This window comes from Rhinopithecus roxellana, chromosome 12 (genome assembly GCF_007565055.1).
Source record: "Rhinopithecus roxellana isolate Shanxi Qingling chromosome 12, ASM756505v1, whole genome shotgun sequence".
Taxonomy (NCBI): domain Eukaryota; kingdom Metazoa; phylum Chordata; class Mammalia; order Primates; family Cercopithecidae; genus Rhinopithecus; species Rhinopithecus roxellana.
In genome coordinates this window covers 43,034,313-43,061,816 of record NC_044560.1, presented here as the reverse complement: position 1 = coordinate 43,061,816, position 27,504 = coordinate 43,034,313, and the positions used below count along the sequence as shown (strand labels likewise).

Genomic DNA, 27,504 nt, shown 5'->3' with positions numbered 1-27,504 from the left:
ACTATGTTATTACTATTCCTTTGCCATGTATTTGGGTGGGGGGAATGTGGATGGGTATTATTTGGGTAAAACTTTGCTCTTCCTTTAATTTTCAACCATCTGAACCTTTTTTTTTTCAATGTGTATCTTATATATAGCATGGAGTTTTGGTTTTAATGCAATTTGAAAATCCTTTAAAAAATAGCTTAAAATGTATATTGACTGAAAAATATTTGTCTCAATTCTTTGATATATACATAGATACGTGTGTGATTATACATGTGTGCATGAATTTATGGTGCCTCTGATATTTAAGGTGTGCATTAAGGTGCAAATTTTCTCTCTAGCTGCTACCTTTATAATTTCATCTTTATATAATACTCATATTCTTTATTGTTTTGGATATAACTATTAGTTATGAGCAATGATAAATTGGTATGTATCCTCTTCTTTTTCCTCCACTGCATTTTACCAGCTGCCATATTTTGTTTAAAAATTGCATTTTTTAGTGTTCATCTTCTTATGTATGCTTACTCTACTACTTGTATGTCAACTTTAAATGACATTTTCAACCTAAACAGTTACAGGTGAGTCAATCAATGAACTTATTCTAACTACCACCACCTTTTTTCTTTCCCTTCCCAACATTGTGATTTGTGTCATTTCTATATTTTCAAAACCTATATCATTCAAACTTTTTTGTAGTATTAGTTTTATAGTAAAAATACATTCAGTGTTCACCACCAGTCATTTTGAGAAAGTTTTCCCATTTTTATTCTAGTATATCCCCTTATGGGAGGAATATTCTTTGAGTTCTAATGTTTAAAAATATGACATTTATATATGATGAAAAACTAGCTAGATATAAAATCCTTAGATCATATTTTTTTTCCATGAGACTGTAATAAGTTTTCTTCCATTGTCATTGGAACAAAAGCCCATTGTCATTAGGCTTTGAATGTTGCTTTCAAGAAGACTGAGGGTAGGTTGATTTATTTTTCTTTCCCCAAGAATTGATTGTTTTGCTTGCTGCTTCAAGGGTTCCTTACATATATATAAAATTCAATAATTTGTTAGTGTATTTCTTTGTTCAATCATCATGAATCATTTTTTCTACTACATGGTATTTATGTTGTACATGTAGATTGAAGTCTTTTTTATCAATTTCAAGAAAGTTATTTTATAATTTTGCTTGAAACGATTTGCTCTGTTCCACAGATAAGGTTTTCTTCTTTAGAGACTCCAATTATATGTGTGTTGTATTTCATCTACCATTATCAGTTTCACACAAATAATTTTGTTTGCTATGTCTTACTTATCCACAATACTTATTCCTCTTTTGTGTTTCTTCCAATATTGCTTTCATTTCTGTCATGGTTTGCTTTTCATCTTCTTTCTATTAAAAAATCAACTAATTTCATCCTTCTCATCTCTGTCTTGAGTTTCTTCATTTGTGCTTTTTGGTTTTCCTTCATAGATGATGTTTATTTCTTAACATAGCAACAAATATGCTTCATTTAGAGAAACTACACTGCTTATGAATAAGATCGAAGACTCTAGAACAAGATTAACTGGGTTTAAATACTGGGTCCTCCTCTAACTGTGTGATCTTGAGTGTTACTTAACTTGTCCCTTAGGTCTTTAAATCTATATAATGGTAATAATAATAATATCTAATTTACAGAGTTGTGTTGAAAATCAATTGAGTTCATATCTCTATAAAGTGGTTAGAATATTGCCTGGCAACAGTAAATACTATGCTAAAGTATTATTAGTTTTTTCTTGCATTGCAAAATTTATAGTCATAATTTTAATTGTCTCTGTGACAACACTTTTTTCCCCTCATCTATTAAAAAGTTTTGATGCACATTTTCTGAATTTTAAAAATAGTATGTCTGTATCTGTGTTATGCCACTTTCTTCTTTATCACTGCTCACTACTGAATGAATTATTTTTCTGGTCAAAGTCCTCAGAGAAAGTTCCTGATGTGGAGGTTGCAAAGTGGCTTTCCTGTTCTCAAAACAAATAGCTCCCACTTAAAGATCCCCAATAATTGACACCTCCATCTACCCATGCCCATAAAATCCTCCCACATTGACTCTGGACTTAGCTACATGACTTGCTTTAGCCAATGGGACATTAGCAAACATGACACATACAGAAGCTTGAACCTTCAAAGGGTGTGAACACTAGAGCATGAACACTAGGCCGCCATTTCTCTCGTTATTGGGAACATGTCTACCTCCATGTGAAAAAGCCTGACTAGTTTCCTGGGAAAACGCGCTAAGTGTACAAGCCATTCTTTCAGAGACCCAGATTTGTGAGTAAGACCTGCTGATACCACATGGGGCAGAGATTAACCACTAAGCCCACACAGCTGAGCCCATCCCAATTTTTCATCTCACTAAATTGTATGCAAATCACTGGTAGTTTTTTAAACCATTGTTTTGGGTGGCTTGTTATACAGCAATAGATTATAGATTCATTTTTACTGTTGCCTCACAGGCAGACTGCTTTTAGTAGTTATGGCATCTTTGTATACTCACTTCCTCCGAGACTTTGACGGCAATTAGGTCCAGAAGATCATTTTCCAATAGTTCTCTGCTCCCCAGTTTTTACAAAGAAGGAATAGGACTTTAACATTTCATAGTGATTTGATAATCTTCAAGCATTAAAATTTTGCTGATGCTGAGATCTGCTGCTACCATGTTTCTGGAAACTCCCTGTGTTTCCTTTCATCATCCGTATGTATGTGTCTCTTTTGCCTTCCTTTTGCTTCTGCTCCAGTTTTTGAGAGACATAGCTTTTGCATTTTATGATACACCTCTCATTTCCCAGAAAACATATTTTTGCTGGCACTTTCTGATATTTTTACTGCTGGTTCCCATTGCCTCTCCCTGGGCCTTTTCCATATGACTTCTGCCCAAACTCAGCTGCTTTTGGCAACCTTTAGAAGCGCTTTGGAGTTTGTAGGTAAAATCTGTATAAATTTGTTGAAAATGGTGTTTGACACTTCTTTTCCATTCTCTTTGTTAGTTGATGTAATTTTTAGAAAGAGATGAGAAAGATGCTTAGAAAGCTGACATCATTTTCTACTGGAATCCATGTAATAATTCTTTTTGCAGTTACAACTCTTTGGACACATTTTTCTGAAGATGATGTAATAACCTTGGGAGGCTTAGTAATTATTAATACCTTTCAAATTTCTCATATTCAAAAAGGGGCAGCATGACGCTCAAATTGGTTCTTTTTTTCCCCTAGATTGATCAATTTAGATTCCTTACACTCTCTTTAGGCAATGGTTGCCTTATATTTAATACATCTAACTAATTAATCCTAACTGTAGTTCAGAAAAAGAGATTACATTGTCATCATTTTACAGATGAAAACTGTGAGAACAATGACTACATTGCAGATTTTGTTGGCTTCCTTTCAGGTGCTTATTGCCTCACTATTATTAATTTGAGCTTTGGGCTCAATTTCAAGGTTATGGATGAGGTAGATGGTACAGTGTAAGCAACAGGTCCAAAAAGGCAGAATAACCAGTGAACACTTGGTAGCATCTCTGATGTGGGAAAATGGGTGTTTTACACTCCAAAGGCTAGTGTTTGAATATGTTTCCTCCAAAACCATGAAGGGGAAAGTTCATTAAGTTCCCACACTGATAAGCTCTTAGACATGCCTTTCAACATATAGGCATGTAAAGCTATTTTGGGTGAATGGGTGAATAGTAGGTTATTAGGTTATTGCCCTTCTTTGGGAGGTCCCTATTTGTCCTTTAATACACAGTTCAGATGGGATTTAATTCCCTGACCTGTTCCTTCTCTTACATATAAAAAATTGCTTAAGCAATTGGTATGTGCTTCTGTTGTGAAATACTTGTGTTGTTTGTCTCGGGCTTTCATAGTTGGTTCTCCTATTAGGCAGTGAGCTCCTTGGGTGCAGAGACTATGCCCTAATCGACTCTGCACCCTCAGCTTCTGCAAAGTGCTCAGTGCAAAGTAGGTGTGCCATGACGTTTATTGGAATAAATCTATAAACAGGCAAATGTTATCTATTAAAGTCATTTTGGTCTCTAGCTAGTGTAGTAGTTGGATAGGCAAAGTTATTTCATGCCTATCTTCCTCCTCTTTTTCCTTGCCAGCTTCCTTCTTTTTTTCTCTGACTGAAAGGGTTGGACAACCGGGGAAAGGAAACTTGTGCTTTCCAGCATACCTCTCGCACTCTACACACACGCACACACACACACACGTAGGACTCCACCCTGTTGCACTTTTAAAGCAGGCTCAGTGAGGTTCCGGAGTGCCTGTTGCTCCATCACAGGAATTCCCAAGTTATGGGACTCACCTTCAGGGGTGTCTTGGTGGAGAATCTCTTGGGATGTGATGTGACCTGTTGGTTCAGGAGCACTGCGCGTATTCACTCTGGAGCTCCTTTGTGCAACCGGAGACCAGCGGACTCCCACGGTCCCACTGGCTCCTTCCACGTAATGTCCCCGGCTGGCTCTCTCGCCTCCCCCAACCCGGGATCTGCGTTCCCTGTGCCCCAGTCCCTCTTTGTGCAGCCAGTAGCTGCAGAGCCCTTCGTCCTGTATTCATGGCAGATGCACAGCGAGTGACTGACACGTTCCAGGGAGGGCGAATGGGAAAGAGCGCGGGCGGCCGGGGGAGGGGGTGTAGTGGCAGACGGCCGCTGGGATTATGAATGGGGGCTGGGGGGCCGGCGAGTGTGGGGTTCAAACCGGGATTTTCGGTTTCTGGCTTTAGATAGGCACGCAGGGCTGTGCGTAATCCTTCAGCTATGGTGGTAAGGGAGATGCTGTGAGCTCCCAGCTGGGAGAGAGGGTTATTTTGCAAAACTCCCCTGGTACCGTGCCCATAGAATATTGCAGGAGGTCTGTGAGGTAGGTGGGGAAAGAAAATAAGCTAGGAGGGCAATGGGAGAGGCCAGACGACTGGGGACGGCGTGCTTTGCACCCTAGAATTGACAGGTGGTGGTCTCAGCAGTTACAACCTACTACACAGCATCTCATCCGTGCGATACGGTCACATTGTTATTCCCCGCACCCGGCTGAAGAGCGCAGCGCAGCCGACCAAGTGGCATCGGCGAGCTGTCTCTTCCGGGGGGCGGGGGTGGACAGTAGGGAGAGGGGGTTTAAAGGGCCAGAGGAGGAGAGAAGAGCTGAGGGGCGCGTCGCCAGCGCCTGTGTCTCCCTGGCGCGGGTCCCCTAGGCTAGCCCACTGGCCCGTCCGCGCGCGCGCTCCGCAGCCGCCCCCGGCCCGCGCACCCCTTCCCGGGTCTCCTGGCCTCTCCTCAGCGGCTGCAGGCTCTTGGTCGCGGGCCGGGCTGCACGAGAGCGCCCTCCGGACAGACTTTCGTCCCCCCTCCCCCGGGAGCGCGGAAGGCTCACTCGCAGCGCAAGGTCTACCCGCGCCGGGTGGAGCCCCGGCGTCCAGAGAGCTGCGGCCGCGGCTGTGCAGCAGAGGCGCCTCGGGCAGGAAGAGGGCGGCTTCCGCGAGGGCAGCCTGAGGTAAGGGCTGCCTAGGAGGCTGCGGGTTTATTTTTCCTCATTCTCTTACTTCATCACACACTGAAGCCGCAATGGAGAGTGTGGGGTGCTGTAGGGCTGATGGGGGGCGAAGAAGGAATGGAGTCGGCGGGCCTGGATGGTCGTATTGACGGCGTCATTGTCGCCCCTTGTAGAAAATCCGTCAACCGGCCCCTAGCCTTTCGCCCTCATCTTCTCTGCTTCGGCTTCCGCCCTTGGACCTCTTGACAAGTCACTGGGGAGGAGAGGAAGGAGAGAGGCTAAGGGAGAATGGAGAGAGGCAGAAGGATTCAGGGCTTGGAAGCCCTGGAGTAGGTGACGGATGGGCGCGCGGTGCCCAGTGATTGACTGCAGGCGGCAGGCGCGGAAGGGAGCCTGAACTACCCAAGAGTTTGCTGGGCTGAGGCTCCAGGATGGTCCTGCGTGCCCTGGTGGCTGGGGCACCAAGGGGGGCGCACTCAAGCCTAGGCATCACCAAAGCTCTGCCAGGAACTTTTGGGAAGCTCTGTCTGGTGTTTGGTTAGGGGGCTTGGACCTTTCCAAGCTACAAGAGTGTTTTGGGGAAGGAAGAGGCTCTCCTCCTTCCTCCTGTCACTTTCCTTAATGCCTACTCTCTTTTTCCATCTTCCTGCTTTGCCTCCTTCTTTCCCGTTTTTCACAGGCCACCTTCCTTGTGCGGTACTTCAAACACAAATCGGAACCCACTGTGGCCAACAGCTTTAAAGCGTGTATAAGGAGGATTGCACAGAGGAATCGCTCTTAATTACAGTGGTTATATATACTTGTGTGTGTGTGTGTGTGTCTGTGTGTGTGTCTGTGTGTGACACACGTGCCTGGGATAATTTTTAGCAAGACTTTGAGACTGTCACCTAAAATTACATTGTACTTATATTAGGTTTACATCATAATTATATGATGCCACTGAACAGATATGGTAACTCTATGCAGTCTACGTCTTAGATCTGAGATATAACTGTTCTTTGAATCACATGCATCCTTTAATTTCAAAGATTTCCAGCTGCTGGAAAACTCTTGGCTACGTTATAAGAATCAAAGGCACATTAAGCATAAAAAAAGTAATAAAAGTCCAGATGCTATTTTTATTAGTAGATCATACTCCACCCCCTTTCCTTTTGCTAAAAGCTGTTATTATACCAATTATATTCATAAAAACAAAACAAATTTGGAGATTTCCAAGTGCTTTTACCTACAACCTGAAGTGTAGGTAGGGGTCTGGAATTTATCTGTACACGAATTGACAAGAAGATAGATAAGGCCGATGATTTCACTGCAGGTAAAGGAAGTTGAGCTTCTTCTCTCTCAGGGTACCTCATTTCTTGACATCCCAAGAGAGAAATCCCCTGAAGGTCAATAAGTATAACATTGGCTTATTCAACTCTTCAAATCAATACTTGTATGACTTGACTGCAATATATTTGCTGGCTGTTTCTATTCTTTTTCATTTTCTAAACAACAGCGTGCCAATTTTGTTAATTTACAAAAAATAAGTAAGATTGTTAAATGGACTGGAATTGTTGAGATGACTTGATTGATGCATTGAGGCTGTTTATCTATATATCTATCATCTTTCTATTTTCCTTATTACAGTTGGGAGCTAAACAATGTTGCAGTGTGTCTACTTGTATTTTTATCAGCTGATTTGCTTTTCAGTTTCTGTGGCTTGACATATTTTATAAAAATGAATTCTTAGATATACTTGTTTGCTTTCAAAATAGGACTGTTTTTGATTTGAGGAATAAGAAATCAATCATACATAGTTTTCTGATCTTGGAGTCCTTTGCCTATCTAGAGACAGGTATTTAATAGTAATAGGTACTGTGTATGTACAAGTAAAGGTTTGATAAAGATACTGGACACAGAAATAATAATTCCATTTTGGTTTACAAATGGAATATTTAAAATCATGAAGAAATAAAGAGTTCTAGGTTACTCTTAATATCTTACTTGACTTAATTTGGCTAAGGAGCAAGAGGTATATGGAGAGGTTTTCAGTTAGAAAGATTTGGGGGTTAATAATTTATTATCATGTCATACAATTTCACCCATTTCTATTTCCAAAAACCTTCAAGCAGCATAGTTTGGAGGTGTAGGATGTTGCTGACCACAAAACAAATTAATTCCTTCAGGCACTGGCTCTTGTAGCCACCATGTGGTAATACAGTGGACACTGTGATGTGCCAAATCATTCTTCAAGGAGGGACTTGTTGCCCCAGCTTCTGGGAGTGTGGTCAACAGACGGCCTTCAATGGTCAGACTCTTCAGGGATTGCCTGAGCTATATAGAAAGCTCCCTTGTCCAAGGTCACACCCCTTTCCAGTGCAGCTCACATCCAGTGGCTGATCCATGTGGAAGTATAAAGATTAGGCCATCGCAGCACAACTGTGGAAAACTCTGAGGGATCTTTCTAGCTCTGAAGCTCCCTGAGGGCTTGCATTGCAGCTCTACTTCTCCCTTTGGTCTTTTCTGTTTCTTTCCCCATCCTTCCTCAGGTGGTTCCTAATAAAATAGGGCTTTGAACTTCATTTCAGAATTAGCTGGCCAGGGAAACCAACCTGTGATGATGTTCCTACCCCATACATTCATTTTTCCAGTTTTAATCCATTGGTCTTTTGAAATGTGGTGTTTCAGCCATCAAATATGGTATAGAAAATGCATATGTGGAAGGAATTTATAGTTGACAGTTTCTTTTTATTCCAACACTTGAAAAATGTTATGTCACTTCATTTCACAGGCCTCCCTGGTTTCGATGAGAAATTTGTTGTTGCTTGAATTGATGCTCTCTTATATGCAATGCATCATTTCTCTCTGGATAGTTTCAAGATTACTTTCTATGTCTTTAATTTTTGGAAGTTTGATTATGATGTGTTTTGGGATGAATTTCTTTTGGTTTGTTCTGTTTGGGATTTGATCAGGTTTGTAGTGTGTAGGTTTGTCTTTCACCAAGTTGGGAGATTCTTAGGCATTATTTCTTCAAACACAAAAGTATTTCAGCCCCACTCTCTTTCTTATCTCCTTCTGTGACTTCAATGCTATGAAAGTTGGATCTTTTGTTGTTGTCCTACAAGACCCTCAGGCTTGGTTCTTCATTTGTTTTCCTGGTATTTTCTCTTTGTTCAAATAGAAAACATTCTGCTGAGCTGTTTTCAAGTTCACTGATTCTATCCTCTGTCTTCTTCCCTACGGAGTCCATCTAGTATTTTATTTTGATTACTGTATTTCTCAGCTCAATAATTTCCATTTGGTTCTTTTTGCAGCTTATGCTTATTTGCCGAGACATTCTATTTTTTCATTAGTTTCTAGGGAATTTGTATTTGCTTGCGGAAACATTTTTTTGTTTTGTTTTGTTTTTGAGACAGAGTCTTGCTCTGTCACCCAGGCTGGCGTGCAGTGGCACGATCTTGACCCACTGTAAACTCTGCCACCCGAGTTCAAGCGATTCTCCTGTCTCAGCCTCCTGAGTAGCTGGGACTATAGGCGCGGCCACCATGCCCAGGTAATTTTTTGTATTTTTAGTGGAGAAGCGGTTTCACCATTTTGGCCAGGATGGTCTTGATCTCCTGACCTCATAACCTGCCTGCCTCAGCCTCCCAAAGTGCTGGGATTACAGGCTTGAGCCACCATGTCGAGCTTGAAACATTTTTAGAGTAAATGCTTTGTAATCTTTGTCAGATAATTCCAACATCTGATTCACTTAAATGTTGGTGTCACTTGATTGTCTTTTCTCATTTAAGTTGTGGTCATATTTTGGACATTTTAGCTATTATGTTAGAAGGCTCTGGGTTTCTTTTTAAATCTTGTATTTTAACAGATAATCACTCTGTTTAGGGTTAGCACACAGATCCTGGCCTACTTTTATGGGCAGTGGTTTCAATGACAATTTAATTTCTAGAGACTTTGAGGTGCTGTTAGTCTGCCTGGTTTGTCTGGTGTTTCGGGGCCTCCCACTGAACGCTGCTGGTGCCACCTGAAGGGGAAGAAGAAGCCTTCCCAGGCCAGGCCCTGTGGTGCCTCTAGGTCTGGGAAGTGTCTCTAAGTGACTTTCAGTCTTGCAGAAATGAGGAGCACTCTTAGGCCTGGAACTTGTTGTGGCAGGATTTCTGGTGCCAGTGCTTTGAGGCCACCTAGTATTGTCAAATGGAACCCAGTTAGATGCAGACGAGGAATAAACCTACCTAGATCATTTTCTACTACTAGGTTAGGAGTCGAGAGACTCTGGGCCTGCTGTTGAATAGAGAGTTGGAAGACACCCACTGCCCTACTGCTCTATTGTTCCTCCAGTCCAGAGGTCACTAAGCAGTCCATCTCCCTCTTGCTACCATTCTCAGTCCTCGTTGGGATGCCCCTTGCATTATTCTTATTTTTTAATTTCATTTTTTTTTTAAAGTTTTAAAAATTTATTTATTTATTTAGACAGAGTTTTGCTCTGTCACCCAGGCTGGAGTGCAGTGGTGCAATCTTGGCTCACTGCAACCTCTGCCTTCTGGGCTCAAGCAATTCTCTGGCCTCAGCCTCCCAAGTAGCTGGATTACAGGTGTGTAACACCACACCTGGCTAATTTTTGTATTTTTTTTTTCTTTTAGTAGAGACTGGGTTTCACCATGTTGGCCAGGCTGGTCTCGAACTCCTGACCTCAAGTGATCCACCTGTCTTGGCTTCCCAAAGTGCTGGGATTACAGGCGTGAGCCACCATGCCCAGCCACATATGCTTTTAAAAAACACTCTAGTTTAAATCTTCAACCACATTATACATTACTATCATTGATTGTATTTCCCTGTAATACATATTTGTTGTGGAGACATAGTTTAAACCTTAGTTCAAGATAGCTTAGTTAAATTAAGTTAGTTAATATTAATGTAATTGGAGAATTAAATGTCAAGTCATACCCTGTCAGTAGAGTCTAACACAAAAATCTTGGTATGTGACATTTACTCTATGAAACATTTTTTTTTCAAGTTATCTTAATGCATTTGAAAAATATTAGTACTTCTTATTTATTGCCATCTTTGTGGGAAATACTAAAAAATCCTTTATCCCATGGACACTTTAACCTTAGAGAAAGTAAATGACATTATTTCCATAAGCAACTTGCTGATATTTTGAATGGATTAAGGAGCAGATACCAGGAATCTGTCTTTGGCTCTCCTGGTATATCACAGTGCTGACTCATAGAATTATGGCATTTTCAGAACTGAAAGTGATCTTAGAGATCACCTATTTCAACCTTATTGTTTTATATTTTATAAAACTGACATGTTAGAAAGTCATAAGGGAATCTAAGTTCCTTCAGTTCAATGATGGCAGGGCTTGTTTATTCTGAGTTCTTAGAATTTCCTGATTTGATATTTTCTTTAAGAAATCAGAATTGCCTTCCTTTGAGAAGGCTTATTAAAAAACTATTGTGAGGTATAATCTCTCAGTACCTCTTTTGTAAAAAGAAAAAATACTTCCATAAGTTGGGAGGACATGATTTATTTTTAATAAAAAGTAGGCTTCTTTGAAAATCTGAGGGACATATGGATCAATTATCCAGAAAAATGAACATATAGTCAAAAATTTGCATTCAGTATTAAGTATTTACAGATTCCTAGGAAAGACCTCCAGATACTGTTTTGTGTTATACTTGTGCATTAACCGTGGATTGTCTTTGTTGGGGAAAGTGATAAGGATAATGACTCATTTTATAGTCTGAGTCAGCCTTAAAGGCCTGTGGATGGTGGCAGTTGTCCTGGGCATGGTACATTGGTATGCTGCAGGATTTGCCTCCCTGCAGATTCTAGGGTGGCAGTAGGTGAGAAGGATGTAGCAGGACCAGCAGGTGTTCAAACACACTGACTGTGCGAAATACAAACAGGCAACTCAGCCCACAGGGCTTGCTCTCTCCTCCCCCATAACACACACACACACACACACACACACACACACACACACACACACACACACACTTACAACATATATTAAGATTCCTTAGAAAGATTCTCCGTCTGTTTCTTTCTGCTCTCACCTTCTTACCATATGGAGAAACAGTGTCCTTTTGAGAGAATTCTCTCTTTTTCTGATAAGGCTGCTCTGGTGGTCATTTAAAACCAATTTCACCTATATCAAATGTTAAGGGCTGAAAAAAGAAAGATTAAAGCAGCATTTGCTGTATTTACTGGGGGGGGATTTTTCTAAGGGTAAAAACAAAACCACATCTATGTTTTTCTTATATCACGGATAAAAAAATATTTAAGACTATAGAATAATAACTGAATTCAGAGATCAGGAGGCAAGGCCAGTATTGAAATTACTTTTAAAGAGGCTGCCTATATATACTTAAAGGAAGTTCTTATATACATCTCTGTGACTAGTACAGCTCCCTGGATGAGAAATAAGACTGAATTGTTTTGCAGTGTCATGAAGTATACCAGAGTGAAAAACTCAATGCAGAAAAATGGGAATGTTGTACAAAAAGATATAATAGAATGAGGCAGTTTTTTTTCTAGTTAATTACCCTAGAAAGCACTGTGTAGGACTTCTATTTGCAAGGTTACACTTTAGTAACTGAGTAAGTGAGGACTGGGAACTGAAAGTCCTGAGTTCCAGTGCTGCTATTTATTGGGTCAGTGACATCCTGTATGTAAGCCTCAGGGTGTAAAATAAGGCTAACTTATGATAATCTCTAAAGTTCTTTCCAGCATTATCATTTGGTGAAACTTCAGATTAGTGGATATTGTTCGACAAAACATTTGAGGCATTTTGTGATAGGCCCGTGCAATTAAGTATTATCCATAAGAAAGATCTCCAGAAAGTTAATATTTGAATATGAAATTAGTATTATATCTTGACATGGGCAGAATTTGCAACAGTACGAGTGGTCACGGTTGGGTTAAGACTATCCAACTATATGGTTATAGCATATAGCACAATTTGGGGAACAAACATTTTGTTGACAATGATAATGACAATGGTCATGATGCTAATATGGATGGCACTAGATTTAACTGGACTGTAGGTGTGGTAGATACTGTAGATTGGCTGAATATCACTTCATCCCTTTCTCTCTCATCTCCCTCTGCTATACAAGGTGGAAAGCAAAACATTCAATTTTCCAGCCTCCCTTGACAAAGATTAGATGAAAGCTTCTGGGGAACACTTCCCTTCTTGAACAAAACTTCTTAAAACGAAGTCTCTTTCCCCTGTCTCTTACCCCTTCTTTCTCCGTAGAGCATGGATGAGCCTTTGAGATAAGTGGCCTTCTTGGAAGAATGAGGAATAAATCCATAGGCTTAGGATGATGAAGTGGCAAAACAGATGTAGCTTGGATTCTTGGTGGCATTTTCAAGATGTATCAGCCCTGCACTGCCTACCTCCAGATTTACTGTTCCATGAGAAAAATATAAACCTCTTAATTGTTTCTTCCACTATTTGTTAGGTTTTTTGTTACTTCCAGCCAAATATATTTCCAACTGAATACATAAAGTAATTTTTAAGACTTCACATTTTACATTTTTGAAGGATAAAATTAGTGTCTACAGATCTATGTAATTACTGACCTTGGATATGAAATTTAGGGTACTTTGTGCCAATTCTTTCATTCTGAAGAAGTTCGGGTATGAACATTTTGGATAATTTGTATAATTTTCATCTTATTTTTCATTGCGTGAAGAATAGCATGAGACTTCAAGAGTCTCTGTTTTGCATTGCTTAGAGAATAGTTCAAATTTTATTCAATGGGTGAAATTTATATTAAGAAAACTCTTTCTGTGAGTCATACCTCCTACTTAGCTATAATCTTCGGTAAGATAGGGATACAGCTGAAGAACACCAATGAATCTGGAAAAAAATTGTTTTCATCATTTGGATTATAGGCAAAATGTATAGCAAAGTGGGTTGCCCTCTTTACCATTTAATGTAAGTTTGTTTCCACCAAATTCCTTCTGACTTCACACTATCACAAACTGAGAAATACTTTAAAAGGAGGAGTGTAAAGGTGAAAGAAGGTTGGCATTTGCAGTACATGGATATAAAGATGGAAAATAATTTTGTGCATATGATAAAGAATCTACAGACTCTCCATTTGGATTTGTCTGACTTAGTGCAGGGAATTAATTTTTGCTTTAAGCCATGTGATAAGAGAAAAAGAAGGATTCGATTGGGATACATTGAGGATATTTTATCAGTTAAGCTTGCATTCATTTGGGAGTAACCAATAATTTGACATACAATGCTACAACCAGCAAGAAGTTTATTTTTTTTACACAACATAAAGTGTCAGCAGAAAGATAGTCCTTAATAACCAAGGAGACTATGAAGGAATTGGGTTCCTTCTTGCTTTTGACTCCACTGTAATTAGTGTATGTGTTTTATTCTCCTGGTGAAAAGACAGTTAGTAAAGCTCCCAGGCATGACATCTGTCTACCACAGGCAGGTAGAGGGGGCCAGGCACAAGGCACACAGCAGCTGAGTCAGTCCTTTTTAATAAGGAAAATATTAGCTTCCTGGGAAGTTGCATCTGGTAGACTTCTAATGTCTTATTCACCAGAACTATATCAATGGCCATACCTAAGTACAAGGAAGTATGAGAAATAGTTTATTTCTGTTTTAATTGTTGTCTGGAAAAACGGGTACCTCCCCAAAATGTCAGGATTCTGTTATAGATATGGGGTAGGAAACCACTATTATCATTGCATATGAAAATATTTTACAGCTTTTAAAATACTTGCAGTGTTGTCTCATAAATTTGTAATTGGAGATTTCTTAAAATATGATAGTTTAAAATGGTTATAAATTTTTATTTGCTTTATTATCTAATGTTTTTTAATCAGTTGTCATTGTGCCAAGAGAGCTGACTGATATATGAAACTGAATGATAGTATTGCTATTAAGTGAATTATAAGCAAAAAAAGTCATAATTTCCTTCTACATTAATAATGACATATATAGGTGTGAAATTCTGAAAAATCAGATAGTGACATTATCATGTACTATTTGTTTATAAAATGTATGTACTATTTATTTATAAAATGTTATGCTTTTCTGTTTTCCCTAAATTTTTAATGACATATATTGATATTATCCAAGAGCAAATATATTTTTTAAAAGAATAAAATAAACGTGGCTTAATCTCATTATAAATGAGTATTTACTTTTGCATTATAAAAATGTATAAACTTTGCTATACTCATTCAATATATTGACAAAAATAGCCTTCACAATTGAAGGTTTATTCTCCAATTGATGTAGGCACTCTACTTAGAAGCTGTTTATCCATGTCAAGGATAATGAATTTCTTTTTCTAGTTAATTTTTTCAGATTAAAATAGGGAGCGGCAACTGTTCCCTCCACACATCAAAAGGATATTATAAAGATAAATGAAATAATGGATGTGAAGTGCATTATTCTGCTCTAAAAGAAGGTGTTATGTAAATTCTATAAATAGTATTATTAATATGTAAACAAGATGATGGGTGATCATTTCCAAAAGTGAGTATCATGAGCAGGAATTTTGAGTGTGGTCCTCAATATAAGTTTTTCAAAGGAGAACAATATAACAACGTATTCTTAAGTTCTTGCATTGAGATATCACTGGTAAACCTCATTGTGTGGGGAAGAGAATGTATAGAAAGAGCTTCAAAGCCAGGCAATTTCTTGAATAATGCAACACAGTAATAGATTTTGCCCAGATATAACAAGTCCTTTGGGTCTCTTAAATGGTTTGTGAGATGGGAAAACTCTGATTGAAATGTACGATTCCAGTGCTGAAAATGGAATCTTAAATCTAGAATGGAACTTCCAATGCCATATCTTGGAAACAATGAGGTTCTGCTTTACTCAAAAATCTTCAATAAAGGCTTTTGTAATATTGTCAGTAAAGGTTTTTGTCAGCCCTTTGGACGCCTATTTAAAATAGGAAGTTGTTCCTTATTTCTAACCATGGCAAATGTCATGCTTTCTATGTGCTGGTCACTAGGGAAAATGAATTGTTTGATATGGTGATAATGCTTGACTCTGAGCCAGAGAGCAAGGCTTGTGTCTTAGTTTTGTCGGTAACTTAATTGTGTAACTGGGAAAATTATTCAATTGCTTTGTGTAAAGAAACAGTCTTTAAACTACATCATTTTCCTCTTTAGGCTTTTTAGGCATGAGATGCTTAGGGGACTTGTCTAATGGAGGTTGTAGGGAAAAGTCACGTTTGTGGGAAAAATACTGGGTCTCTTTCACATCAAATCTATGGTGATGGGTGTTTAGTCATGAAATTTCATGTGAAAACTGATCTGGAAATAAGTAAAAGGAAGGAAGCTTTGCTTTTCTCTGTGCTTTGTGCTCTTGCTTGATTTGTTGAAGATAAATGCTTATGTGTGGGCTTCCAAGTGGTGTATGCTAAAGAGACAGTAGCTAAGAAGGAACAAAGGTGGTCAGTTAAGGAGAGCATGTCATACTTTGTGAATCAGATTGTCAAGATTATTTTCTCTCTTTTTGCTTTACCTCAATTCATCACAAAGTCTTGTTTGTCTTGGCTGTCTTATGAAAATTAAGAGGGAGGTTAAATTCAGGCAAGTGTTTTGGACGGGAAGTAGTTCCCCTTGGCCTAAACCACTGTGGTAGTAGCAGTAGCAGCAATAATTAGAGAGTAGGGAATTCTTAAGAGAAGATAGGGGAGAAATTAAGGGGGGAATAGGGGAATTGTGGCTGGCAAACACCACTAGAGGTCCAGCTGTCATTTTCCAAATGGATAGTTTTCTTCCACTGTGCATGACAGAAATATATTTCTTGGTCATGTAGTGATACTGAACTATTCCAGGTGGGCTGGGAGGAGGAAGTGGGAGCTCTGACCTGCTGTTTCAGGTGAGTCGTGTTGTGGCTGCTCTGCTTCTTGCAGTCACCCAGGGACCTTAGAGTAGAGGCACTTATTTTAAAAAATTCCTTAACTAATAGACTTTATTTTTTTAATTAATTTTAATTGATACATAATATGTGTCCATATTTAAGGGGCACATCTCTTCTTTTTTTTCTGGGGGGTATGTTGGGGTACCGAATCTCACTCTGTCTCCCAGGCTGGAGTGCAGTGGTGCGATTTTGGCTCACTGCAACCTCTGCCTCCAGGGTTGAAGCGATTCTCCTGCCTCAGCCTCCTGGGTAGTTGGTATTACAGGCATGTGCCACCAAGCCCGGCTAAGTTTTGTATTTTTAGTAGAAACGGGGTTTTGCCATTTTGGCCAGGCTGGTCTCGTACTCCTGAACTCAGGTGATCTACCCGCTTCGTCCTCCCAAAGTGTTGGGATTACAGGCGTGAGCCACCGTGCCTGGCCAGGGGGATGTCTCTTTTCAGTACGTGGATTTCAAAGATGTCGTGATCAACTCCATTCTGACAGAGCATGGCGGAGAAAGAGTGGGCAAATATTATGATGTTGTCCTGGAAGAGACATACATCCTTTACATTTATATATTATTGTTTAGAAATCAGTCTTTTGGCCAAACCTAATTGAAAGAGAGACTGGGATATTTTGTCTAAGCTGTGTGTCTAAGGAAAAGAAAACAGATATTTTCGTGGATAGCTAATAGTATCTGCAGTACAATCATTGTGCAGATTTCTTTCTTAACCACTTTACCACATCTGATTCCTTGTTTCCTGATTTCTATATCTTGCTGTTTCTTGGTTTAATCTTTTGTATTGATAGGTACAGCATATCTTCAAGTATCTTCCTAAGGAAGAGTATTTAAAGGTAGAACTTTTGAAATGTTTTACATCTGGAAATGTTTTTCTTCTGTTTTACAGCTTGTGGACGTAGAATTCTAGGAAGCCATTTTACTAAGAATTTTGAAGGTGTATTTCCATGTCTGTTGGCTGCCATTTTAGCCATTGAGAAGTTTGATGCTATTTTGAATCTTGATCCTTTAAATGCGAAGTTTTTTTTTGTCATTTGAAGCTTTTAAGATCATCTCATTCTCTTTGAAAATTTTGAGATTTCAAGATTATGTACCTGGGTGCGGGTCATTTCTAATTTTGGTGGGGGGACTCAGTGGGTCTTTTCTTTCTGGATACTGTATTCTTCTTTAGTTCTGGAAGTTTTTCTTCTATTATCAATTGTATGAATTCTAAAGTCAGTTTTCCTCCATTATTTAACATCTCAGATCAAGATGCGCCTTTAATCGATGGTGTCTTATAAAAGCCAGATGTCAATCATGACTTGGCTGTGTAAAAATCATTCTATTAACACCTTCTGACATGACTTTAAAACAAGTGCTAACATTAGCACTGTATGAGTGTTAAATTATTTCATTTGGTTTTCTTGGTTCTGTTTTTTAGAATTTCTATTACTTCTTAGTGATACATAAAATAATGCTTGTTTTCGATTGTAAGGCACACAATTATTTTATTTATGACTAAGAAGAAATACTAGCAATGAAACTGTAAACAGTGTTTTCTAATCACTTACAGAATTTTATTTTTATTGAAAGAACATGCTTACACCTAAATATAAAATATATATTTCTCCCATGAATGTGTAACAAAAGGAACACATACTAAAATAGCTTAGATGAGTTATTCTAAAAACTGATTCTCTTTCAGAGTTTTAAATTCACATTCAAAATCCATCTCTTCAGAATCCTGAGTCACTAATATCTGTGTTTATCCATGCAGTCCCACTTTATATACCAGCAGTAGGGTTCATCCTGAAAAGACGCTTAGGAATTATGTTGATCGAGCTTGCCTTGTGATTTCTGCTTTGGGGGTGTTATTAAACATGCTTGATTCCCCACTGATCCTATCTCTTCATTACAGGTACATGATTTCTAGGTGTTAAAGGATGTGCCATTATTGTTTCTTAGATTTCCTCGTGACCAAACTAACACTCGTTTTGTAAGTTTTTATGAACATGCAGGTCATGGCAGCTATCTCATTACTGCTGTCTCTCTGACAGCAATTGTAAGATACTGTCAATTGTAAGACATATACTGATTTCAGGGCTGTAATTGGAAAATATATGTGGTATTTAGATGTTGAGCCATCAGGATTAATCCTCTAAAAATTTCTTATCTTTTAAAAACAAATTTTCTTTCACATCTTACATATTGTTCTATGTATAGTGACTCTTCTACCATGTACCTTAATTGCAAGGTAAAGGGAAACTTGAATTTTCTTAAAATGAATCAGAAATGGCAAGAAACCCTGAGGTCCTTTTACCTCTAACAACAGTACATCTGCTAGAAAACTCACCTGACCTGGGAGATGATCAAATCATAAAGAGAACCACATTTGTGATCCAGGCACCCTTTGCAGGTGCCTCAGAGAATTATGTCTAGAAGCAGTGGAAAACATTTCTCCATCTGTCCCTCTGTATAGATTCATGGATTCACAATCATATTTATATACATCATTCTATAACTACATGTATTCACTCAAAATTGAGTAAAAGAATCGATTTCTCACATAATTATGAAGGGCTGCATCGTATTCTATTGAATAAGTGTACTATGCTTTATTGAATCCATTCTCTAGTGATGAATATTCAAATTGCTTTCATTTTAATTACTGGAATTTACCAATGCTTTAATAAGTATCCCGGTATAAATGTTTGGAATTGCTGAGTTAAGGGCTATACACAATTTAAAGGCTTTTTGACATAACCTTTTCTTCCAGAAAGTGTATACCAATGTATGGTTTCACCAACTGTCGATCATAGTGCCGGTTTCCTTCTATCCCTCTAATCCCATTTCCTCATTTCCCTCTAATTCTTGGTTTTGTCAAGTCATTGGTCAATGTGAGGAGAGAAAAACGGTCTCTTGGCCATTTTCAATTGGTTTTCTTTAATTACTAATGAGCCTGATGAACTTTTCAATGTGATGTGGTGTCCTTTAAGAGAGAAAGCAGCTGCCAAGTAGGGTTGGAGTGAGCAGGGCAGCTGGAGTGGCCCCTTTGTTGATGTCAACAGAAGGCATCTATCAGGAAAAGAGTAGTTACTGCTTTGGAGTCCTGGAAGGTTTGGAGAACTCTGTGGTTTAAGCCCTTCAGTCATCACAGAGATCCTTTTTGTTACCTCCCCAAAGTAGATGGATACCTTTCAGGTTCCACAGTTATTGTTACTTTGACCATAGTGTCTGCATGAATACAGAGCGTCAACCTCTAGACTGTATAATCCTCATCTAGTCCCAGAGACAGGATGGGCTAGGGGCAATAAATAGGTGAGGTGTAAGTACGATAGTAGGATTTTGAGTCAGTGGGGATTAAAAGGAGAGCTGGGTCCATCAAGTAGGTAGACAAACACAATTTTTTTTTTTTTTGAAGCAGACTCTTGCTCTGATGCTCAGGCTGGAGTGAAGTATACAATTCTAGCTCACTGTAACCTTGAACTCCTGGGCTCAAGTGAACCTCCTGCCTCAGCCTCCCAAGTAGCTAGCACTACAGGCATGCACCACCACACATGGCTAATTAAAAAAAAAAAAAAAATTGTAGAGACAGGGTCTTGCTACGTTGCCCAGGCTGGTCTTGAACTTCTGGTCTCAAGCAATTCTCCTACTTCAGCTTCCCAAAGTGCTGAGATTACAAGCGTGAGCCACTATCCTCAGCTGGAAGAGCATAAATATTTGAAGGCAGACAGTATAAAGCATATGAGGGAACAGTAAGTCTAGACAATATTCCATATAGGTGAGGAATGGGAGGACATGTTTGAAAGGTGGGCTGAGATCACATTGTGAACTTTGAGCATATGAATGTGAGTTTTAGGAGGGGGATCTTTATCTTAATGGCAGTGGGGGCCCTCTGAAATTTTTGGAATTCTGATGTGGTGGGACCTGACAAGTGTCATGTTGTAGGAAATGTAATAGCATTGGAAAGCATTGGAAATGAATGTGGATAGTACAAAAGGTTTGTATGTGTATCCTATACTTGGTAAAGGGTTGAACCTTTTCAGTTATGGCTGATTTGTGTTTAGAGGGACATAGAATCAGTTGAATGCTTCTAGTACATGATTGTTGTTATTTTCTATTTCTCAGAAAAAGACAACTTAGGATTAGCTCATTTTTTGGACACACAGGTCAGGCTTTTAGAATATGTTTAGGTTGTAACAGAATAACGAAAGTGGAATTGTTTTTTGAACATGTTATGTGGTGTGTGGGTAGATATTTAGCATTTAAAAATGCAAAATGGGCTGGGCGCGGTGGCTCATGCCTGTAATCCCGGCACTTTGGGATGCCAAAGTGGGGGGATCACTTGAGGTCAGGAGTTCGAGACCAGCCTGGCCAACACGGCGAAACCCTGTCTCTACTAAAAATACAAAAATTAGCTGGGCACGGTGGCATGGGCCTGTAATCCCAGCTACTTGGGAGGCTGAGGAAGGAGAATTGCCTGAACCTGGGAGGCAGAGGTTGCAGTGAACTGAGATTGTGCCACTGCACTCTAGCTTGGGTGACAGTGAGACTCCATCTCTCTCTCACACACACACAGTAAATAAATGAAATAAAAAACATTGCAAAATGAATTCAGAAGGTGCATCAAAAACAACCTACAGAATTGCCATGAGATCGTCAACTCTGCCAAATGACAGCAAACATGATTTCAAATGGAAAATACACTCATTAAGCCATTTAGACTAGTGAAGTTATATGTGTTATATTTTATATTCCATTTGTATATGGACTCATTTTTCATATTGAAATATTAGCATAAATGAGGAGATCTAAACACTGCCTTCATTTGTTTGGGAAATTATCTTGAGTACATGATATAGGATATTTAAAGAGGCTTTAGCATTAATAGTTTGGAATTGGATAGTTTATGGTTATTTTCTTACTTTTGTTGAAATTTAAACTGCACTTTCTGAAATAGCATTTATTATACTTTTAGATATCATCTGTCTTGACTAGGAAGTCAGTCACTGAATAAGTAATTTTGTTTCTGGTATTACTACCTGACAAACAGTTATTTTCAGAGATGGTCATAAAAGCAGCATTAATGATCATTTTTAGAGATAGAATGACAAATATTTTGATAAATCATGCCTTGTGTTTAACTTATTTATGAATAGTTTCTTCTGTGGATCTTTTTTGTGCTCTTAAAATGCAGTTAAATCTGCAGTTCAAGAATTGAATTTTTATTCTTCCAGTAATTGCAGCCAAAGGCTGCACTCTCTTTCAACCTAGATAAGTCATAGTGACGTTCCTAGGCCAAAAGAAGGATGCTTGTTGAAAGTTGGTGGGTGGTGAAAAGGACATGCAGTGTATAGCTTCCCTTTCAAATGCAGAAACAGGGCTTTTCCAAGGTGGAGTGTTGGCAAATTGTGGGATGTTCCAAAAGTCTGTCGTCCACACTTTCTGCTCTAGCAAAGGCAGTTTTCCTATTTATTTCAACCTCGGTACCTTTATAAAGATTTTGTTTTTTCCTTTCGAGGAGGGTAACTAATATTTATTGAGCATTCACCATGTGCCAGGCATCTTAGGAAATGCTTTAAATGCAGTCTCATTTAATTCTTACTATTACCTTGTGATGAAAGCATTATTATATTAATTTTGAGGATGAAAACACTAAGCCTCAGCCAAGTAATTTGCTGAAGTTTATGTAACGAGGGGTGACTTGTTTTTTTTCTTTCACCAACCCGAAGTCTATACTTTTTCTAGTGCCTGCTTAAGACTCTGTATGTTAAAACTTTAAAAATATTTGTTGAGGGTTTTAGTATGTTCCAGGTATATAACTTAGATATATTTATTTTCATTTTAAAGATGAAGAAATGGAGAGGTTCAGATTAATCCTTTTTTCAACATTACACAGAGCCAGGATTCAAACTTAGGTCCATCTGACTCCAAAGCCTATGCTGTTACCTACCACATTGATTTGTAAGACTTTTTCTTAAAGGGCTATATTTTAAAATTCTTATTAATATTTACAATTATTTTCTATTTATTTTCTTAAGAACATAAATGCCATAAATGCTACCAGCTTTTCATACAAATATAGTGAGTTAATGTGGAGGATCTACTACTAAATGCCTTTAGGATTCTGCTAAACGCTTCGTCTACATTAGGGTTTCTCAACTCCAATGCTATTGATATTTTGGGCCAGATGATTCCTTGTTTGGGAGACAGCCTGTCTTGTGCATTGTAGAGTGTTTAGCAGCATCCCTGGCCTCTGCCAACTAGATGCAAACAGCCCTCTCTTTTTCTCCTACCCAGCTGTGACAACCAAAAATGCTTCAGACATTATCAAATATCTTTTGTCAGAGAGGAAATCACCTGAAGTTGAAAACTAATGGTTTACATTTTCTCATCTTATCCTTAGGACACCCCATGAGGCTCATATCATTATGATCTCAGTTTTACACAATAAGAATAACTTGCTTAGGGTCATATTGCTGAGAAATAGTAACTTCAGGGCTCAAATTTAAGGCTTACCTATGACTTTGGACTAATTTTTGTTGTATTTCATGGACTATGTCTTGTCGTCAAACTTAACTTGAGCATTCTGGAAGGCTTGGCTATGTCAGATTCTCCTTTTTCTTTTGCCCCAAGGGCACCTAGAATAGTACTTAATACCCAGCTGTGCTTTGACAGATGTTCATTAAGCAAATGACCCATTTTATGTGGGTCATATTTAAATAAGCAGATTTTAAATAAAATGGAGCTGAGTGCAGTAATTAAGAATCAGACACATCACAGGTTTATATCTCATTCCTGCCATTTATTTGTTATAGGGTCATGGAAAAATTTTTGACCTATTTGATTTCCTCATTTGCTTGTGACTAATAATCCCTCCTGTGGATATTGTGAGGAGTAAGTGAGTTAACATATAAAGTCATCTAGCATAGTACAAGACACAAGGTTACAAAATTAAGTAAATGATAACTACTGGTAGTACAAATAATACTAATATTAATGATAATAAGGTGGCTTGAATTTTCTGTTTATATTATGACATAATTTACATATACTTTTATTTCAATAAATTTAGAAAAAATTTCTTTTGTATGCCTAAGACAACTTGAAAGCTGCTGTTTCATTAACGTTAAATAAAAATTACATAAAATATAAAATATACAGAAGGTAAATGAGGAAATTAGGGGGAAAAACAAACAAACCAAAACAACCCCAAGACCATTAAAGGACAAAATTAACATATTGTAGGACTGAGGTTTCAGTGAAGAATTAAGCTTAGTTCCTTTCATTTCACTGAAGAAGTTTTAACCCTCATGGTGGCTCAAGGGCTAGGGCTTCTTTTGGCCTTGAGAGCAGATGAATTGACTCATCCCTGACCTCAGCCCTCAGCCTTCTGCTGATTTGGCATCTCTAGCTTCCTTCCCCGAGGTCTGACCTTTTGCCTCATTTCCTCTGACTCATTTTTGGGTTCTGTTCTTGGCTTTCAGTTTCTGTTCTGAGATTTCCTTTTCTAAGTTTCTGGGTCCTCTTGTAGGTTAGTTACTCACTTGTTTTAGTTTCTCTGCTGGTCTCCTTCCTAGGGTGTGGTCCTCCACACTCTGCCATACCTGGGTTGCATCAGCTGCTCAAAGGCAGCATTTTCTCACCTTCTGCTGCTCCGGCTGGTCCATGGCCAACGGAGACAAATCCCTTCCAAACGTAATTGGCCATGATCATGTAGGTTTTAACTATAGGTTGATGGCATTAAATTTCCAAGACAGTAAAATGTCAGGGTGCAAATTCATTGTTTTTAGACACTGGAGGGCCTTTCTGTGTTCTAAATACCTCTCAAATTTTTCTTCATCCATTGGCACACTTTGGAATGTTAAATATTTGTAGTAAACACTGAGCTATATAGATAATGCTGTTTGTGGTTCTAGGAATTACAAGGCTATCCTAGGGACTGAGGGGATGACTGTCTCAGCCTCCTGTATGATATTATGTATAGAAATGCACTGGTTGAGAAGCTCTACTCTAAAGTCTCCATGAAAACACAAATAGATAGCACTGGGCAGGGGTTGGGAGAGAGTATAACACCTTAAACAACTATTCTCTAGCTTCTTTATTTCTATTTGCCTGTCAACTGCTTTCTAAGGGTCCTAGACAGCCCTGGAAAAGTTGCCCTAGGAATACAAAACCTTAAGAATGAAGATAAGGACACTAAAGTTTCTGTAGGGGCTGGAGAGGGAATGCCTAAATCTATTCTAAGACATGTTGGGAGATATTAGAACTGGAACGAGATTGGGAACAGGCAGAGAGTTAGGAGACTACTGAGGAAGTTCAGGAATGAGGTACTGAGAGTTTGGTCTATTAGCTACTCACCTGAAAAGGAGTGAGTCACTTATTTAAATTCATACAGAAAATATTTAAGCATATATGGTGGGTTGGTTGTTAATACTTTGTCGAATGCATGCCACTTGACTAATTGTGGGAGGTCACTATAATTACCATTTAGATGTGAGAGGTATAGGGAGGGAGAAAGAAGTCAACAATAATATACAAGTTACTATTTTAATTAATTGGGGGAATTGAGTTGCCATTCACTAAAGGAAGAGTAAGAAAAAGACACAGTTTGCTGAGGGAGATGGCATGTTGAGTTTTGAACATACACGTTTGAGATATATTTGCAATATAAAATAATAGCTCTCTGAAAAGTATTTGGAAGGTGGTCTGGAACTCTCAAGAAAAAGCCAGATCAGAGGAAACAGATTTTAGAAGTGAACAATGTAGAGATCTATACATTTTCATTGTGCGCCCTGGAAATCATATGCAAAATAGTATGAAAAATGTTGCTTGCCAGTGTACTTTTTCTGAGGAGGGGGTCCTCTATAGTTTCAAAGAATCACTGCTACAGATAGGTGAGATAGGTAAATTAAGACCTTAATGGCAAATGGGCAGAAATTATGATTTTTAAAGTAAAAGAGGAAAATGAATCAAGGATAGCTTTGGGGTATTTTTTTCTTTGGCAGCAATGCAAGAATAGGATAAGAAACTGGTTTGTGAAGCTGTGGGGTTAGAAATACTGAATTTGAATTAGAATGTAGATTTGAAAAATAATTTGTCCAATAGGCAATAGGCATTGTGGGAAAAAAACAAAACAAAACAAAAAACCCCAAAAAACAAAAAATAAAAACAGTTAAGAGATCTGGAATATAGATTTGTTTGTCTTCAGTGTTATGATGATAGTAGAAGTCCTGAGTGTATGTGAGCTTTAAGCCAATTATTAGAATAACAAGAGAACAGTGGAGAAGTCCAAGTCTTGAGCTTTGGGTAATACCCAGAGTCGAGAGCCAGGTGAACAGAAGGGCTGGGGCACTCTGGGCACTTGACAGAAAATTCAGTCGTGAATTGACTACAGCACATTGCTTGCCAAAGCCTTGCCTGAGGCAGCTGCCGGTTGATGGAAACAGCTCAGGGTGTGTATCAGCACTCTTCCTCTAGCTGGCTGGACTGGTAGTCTTCAAATCCTTTTGCTCCCTCATCCCTGTAACAAAATTTATTTAAGTCACACCACCTTATTATATGTATATGTGTTTAGATGCTATAGAGAATATGTGAAAATAGAAATTTATGAAGATGAAATACATTGATAAAAGATAAATATGATATGTATATTCTTATAACCAAGGGATTATTTTGTGCACCTTCTATAATGGTTTTTTAAAAGACACTTTATTGAGATACTGCTTAAGTACAATAAGTTAAACTCATTTAAAATGCTACAGTTTGGTGACTATTGACAAATGTGTTCAATTATGAAACCACCACAATCAAGATTTTTACATTATTCTCGAAAGTTTCCTGGTGCCTCTTTGCTGTCTGTTCCTCTCTCCAACCCATCCCTTGGCAACCACTTGATCTGCTTTCTTTCACTGTGAATTAGTTTTAGTTGTTATAATTTTATATAAATAGAATCATATAGTATCTACTTTTTTTATTTCTGTCACTCAAAGAATGCTTTTTCTTTTTATTGCTGTATGAGATATAGCAAAATATCTTTGTACATTTACCTGTTGATTGTCATTTAGGTTGTTCCTAGGTGTGAACTATTACAAAAATACCAGCCACAAATATTTTTTGTATAAGTTTTTGCATGGATATATGTTTTTATTTGTCTTGAGCAAATACCTAGTTATGGAAAAGCTTGGTTGTTCTAGGTAATTAGAAAGTGCTTGGCTATGCAAAAATTATTGCATTTCCCAGCATAAGTGTATTCATTCATTCTTCATTCAACACACATTTTTAAGCAAGCATAACTTGTGCTTTAAGAGTCAACTTAAATATTACATCTCTGCTTTTGAAGAAATTTAATTTAAGATATATAAATTTGGAAGCCATATATATGATTAAGTTGGTGTTTCAAGTCATGAGAGAACACAATTATTTATCAAATGATAGTTCAATTTTGGAAAAGAGATTGAATATTGTTGGCTCTGTAAGTGAGAAAAAAATACAACCAAAATTAAAAATTAAATTATATTTAATTTAAGAATAATGCAATATGGTATCCTGGATTGGATGCTGGAATGGTAAAAGGACAATAGTGGAAAAATGGATGAAGTGTCTATGAAAACTCTGTACTATCTTTACAACTTTTCTGTAAGTTTTAAATGATTTGAAAATAAAAGTTTATTTTTAAAAAAGGTTTCATTGAGAAAGCAATTGTACAATTAGGAGTTTCTGCTCAATAAAATTTGTCCTGAAGCTAAAAAAATTTAAACTGAACTAAACATTTGATCATATTTGACAAAGATACATTCTTATTAAATAAAATGCACTTGTAAGTCAATAATAACAATCCTAATCTCAAAGAATATTGGACCAAGTATATAAAAGCAATCAGTAAAATGATTCATACATATTGCTATGTAAGGAAGGAACCATATTCACCTGCCTCAAGTTTTTACATAAAAGGACTTCAGCTACAGTACCTTGTCCTGTTTTCTCATTTCTCACTCCATCCTAAGCTAACTGATCTTAATAATTGGTGAGAAAAAAATAACAAATGCTTGGCTCAGCTCTTTCTCAATTTTCTCTTTTCCTATAGATGCACCTCAGCTGCTTGTGTTTC

General features: G+C 38.1%; 1 protein-coding gene across 1 annotated transcript in view; it reads left to right on the top strand.

The window, feature by feature from the left end:
- Window positions 1-5,433: 5,433 nt before the first annotated feature.
- The window catches only part of PDE4B (phosphodiesterase 4B), a 594,424-nt gene continuing 572,353 nt past the window's right edge, over window positions 5,434-27,504 (top strand). The window contains exon 1 of the mRNA XM_030941787.1: window positions 5,434-5,509. The gene's annotated coding sequence lies outside the window, so the exon portion shown is untranslated. The remainder of the gene's footprint in view (window positions 5,510-27,504) is intronic.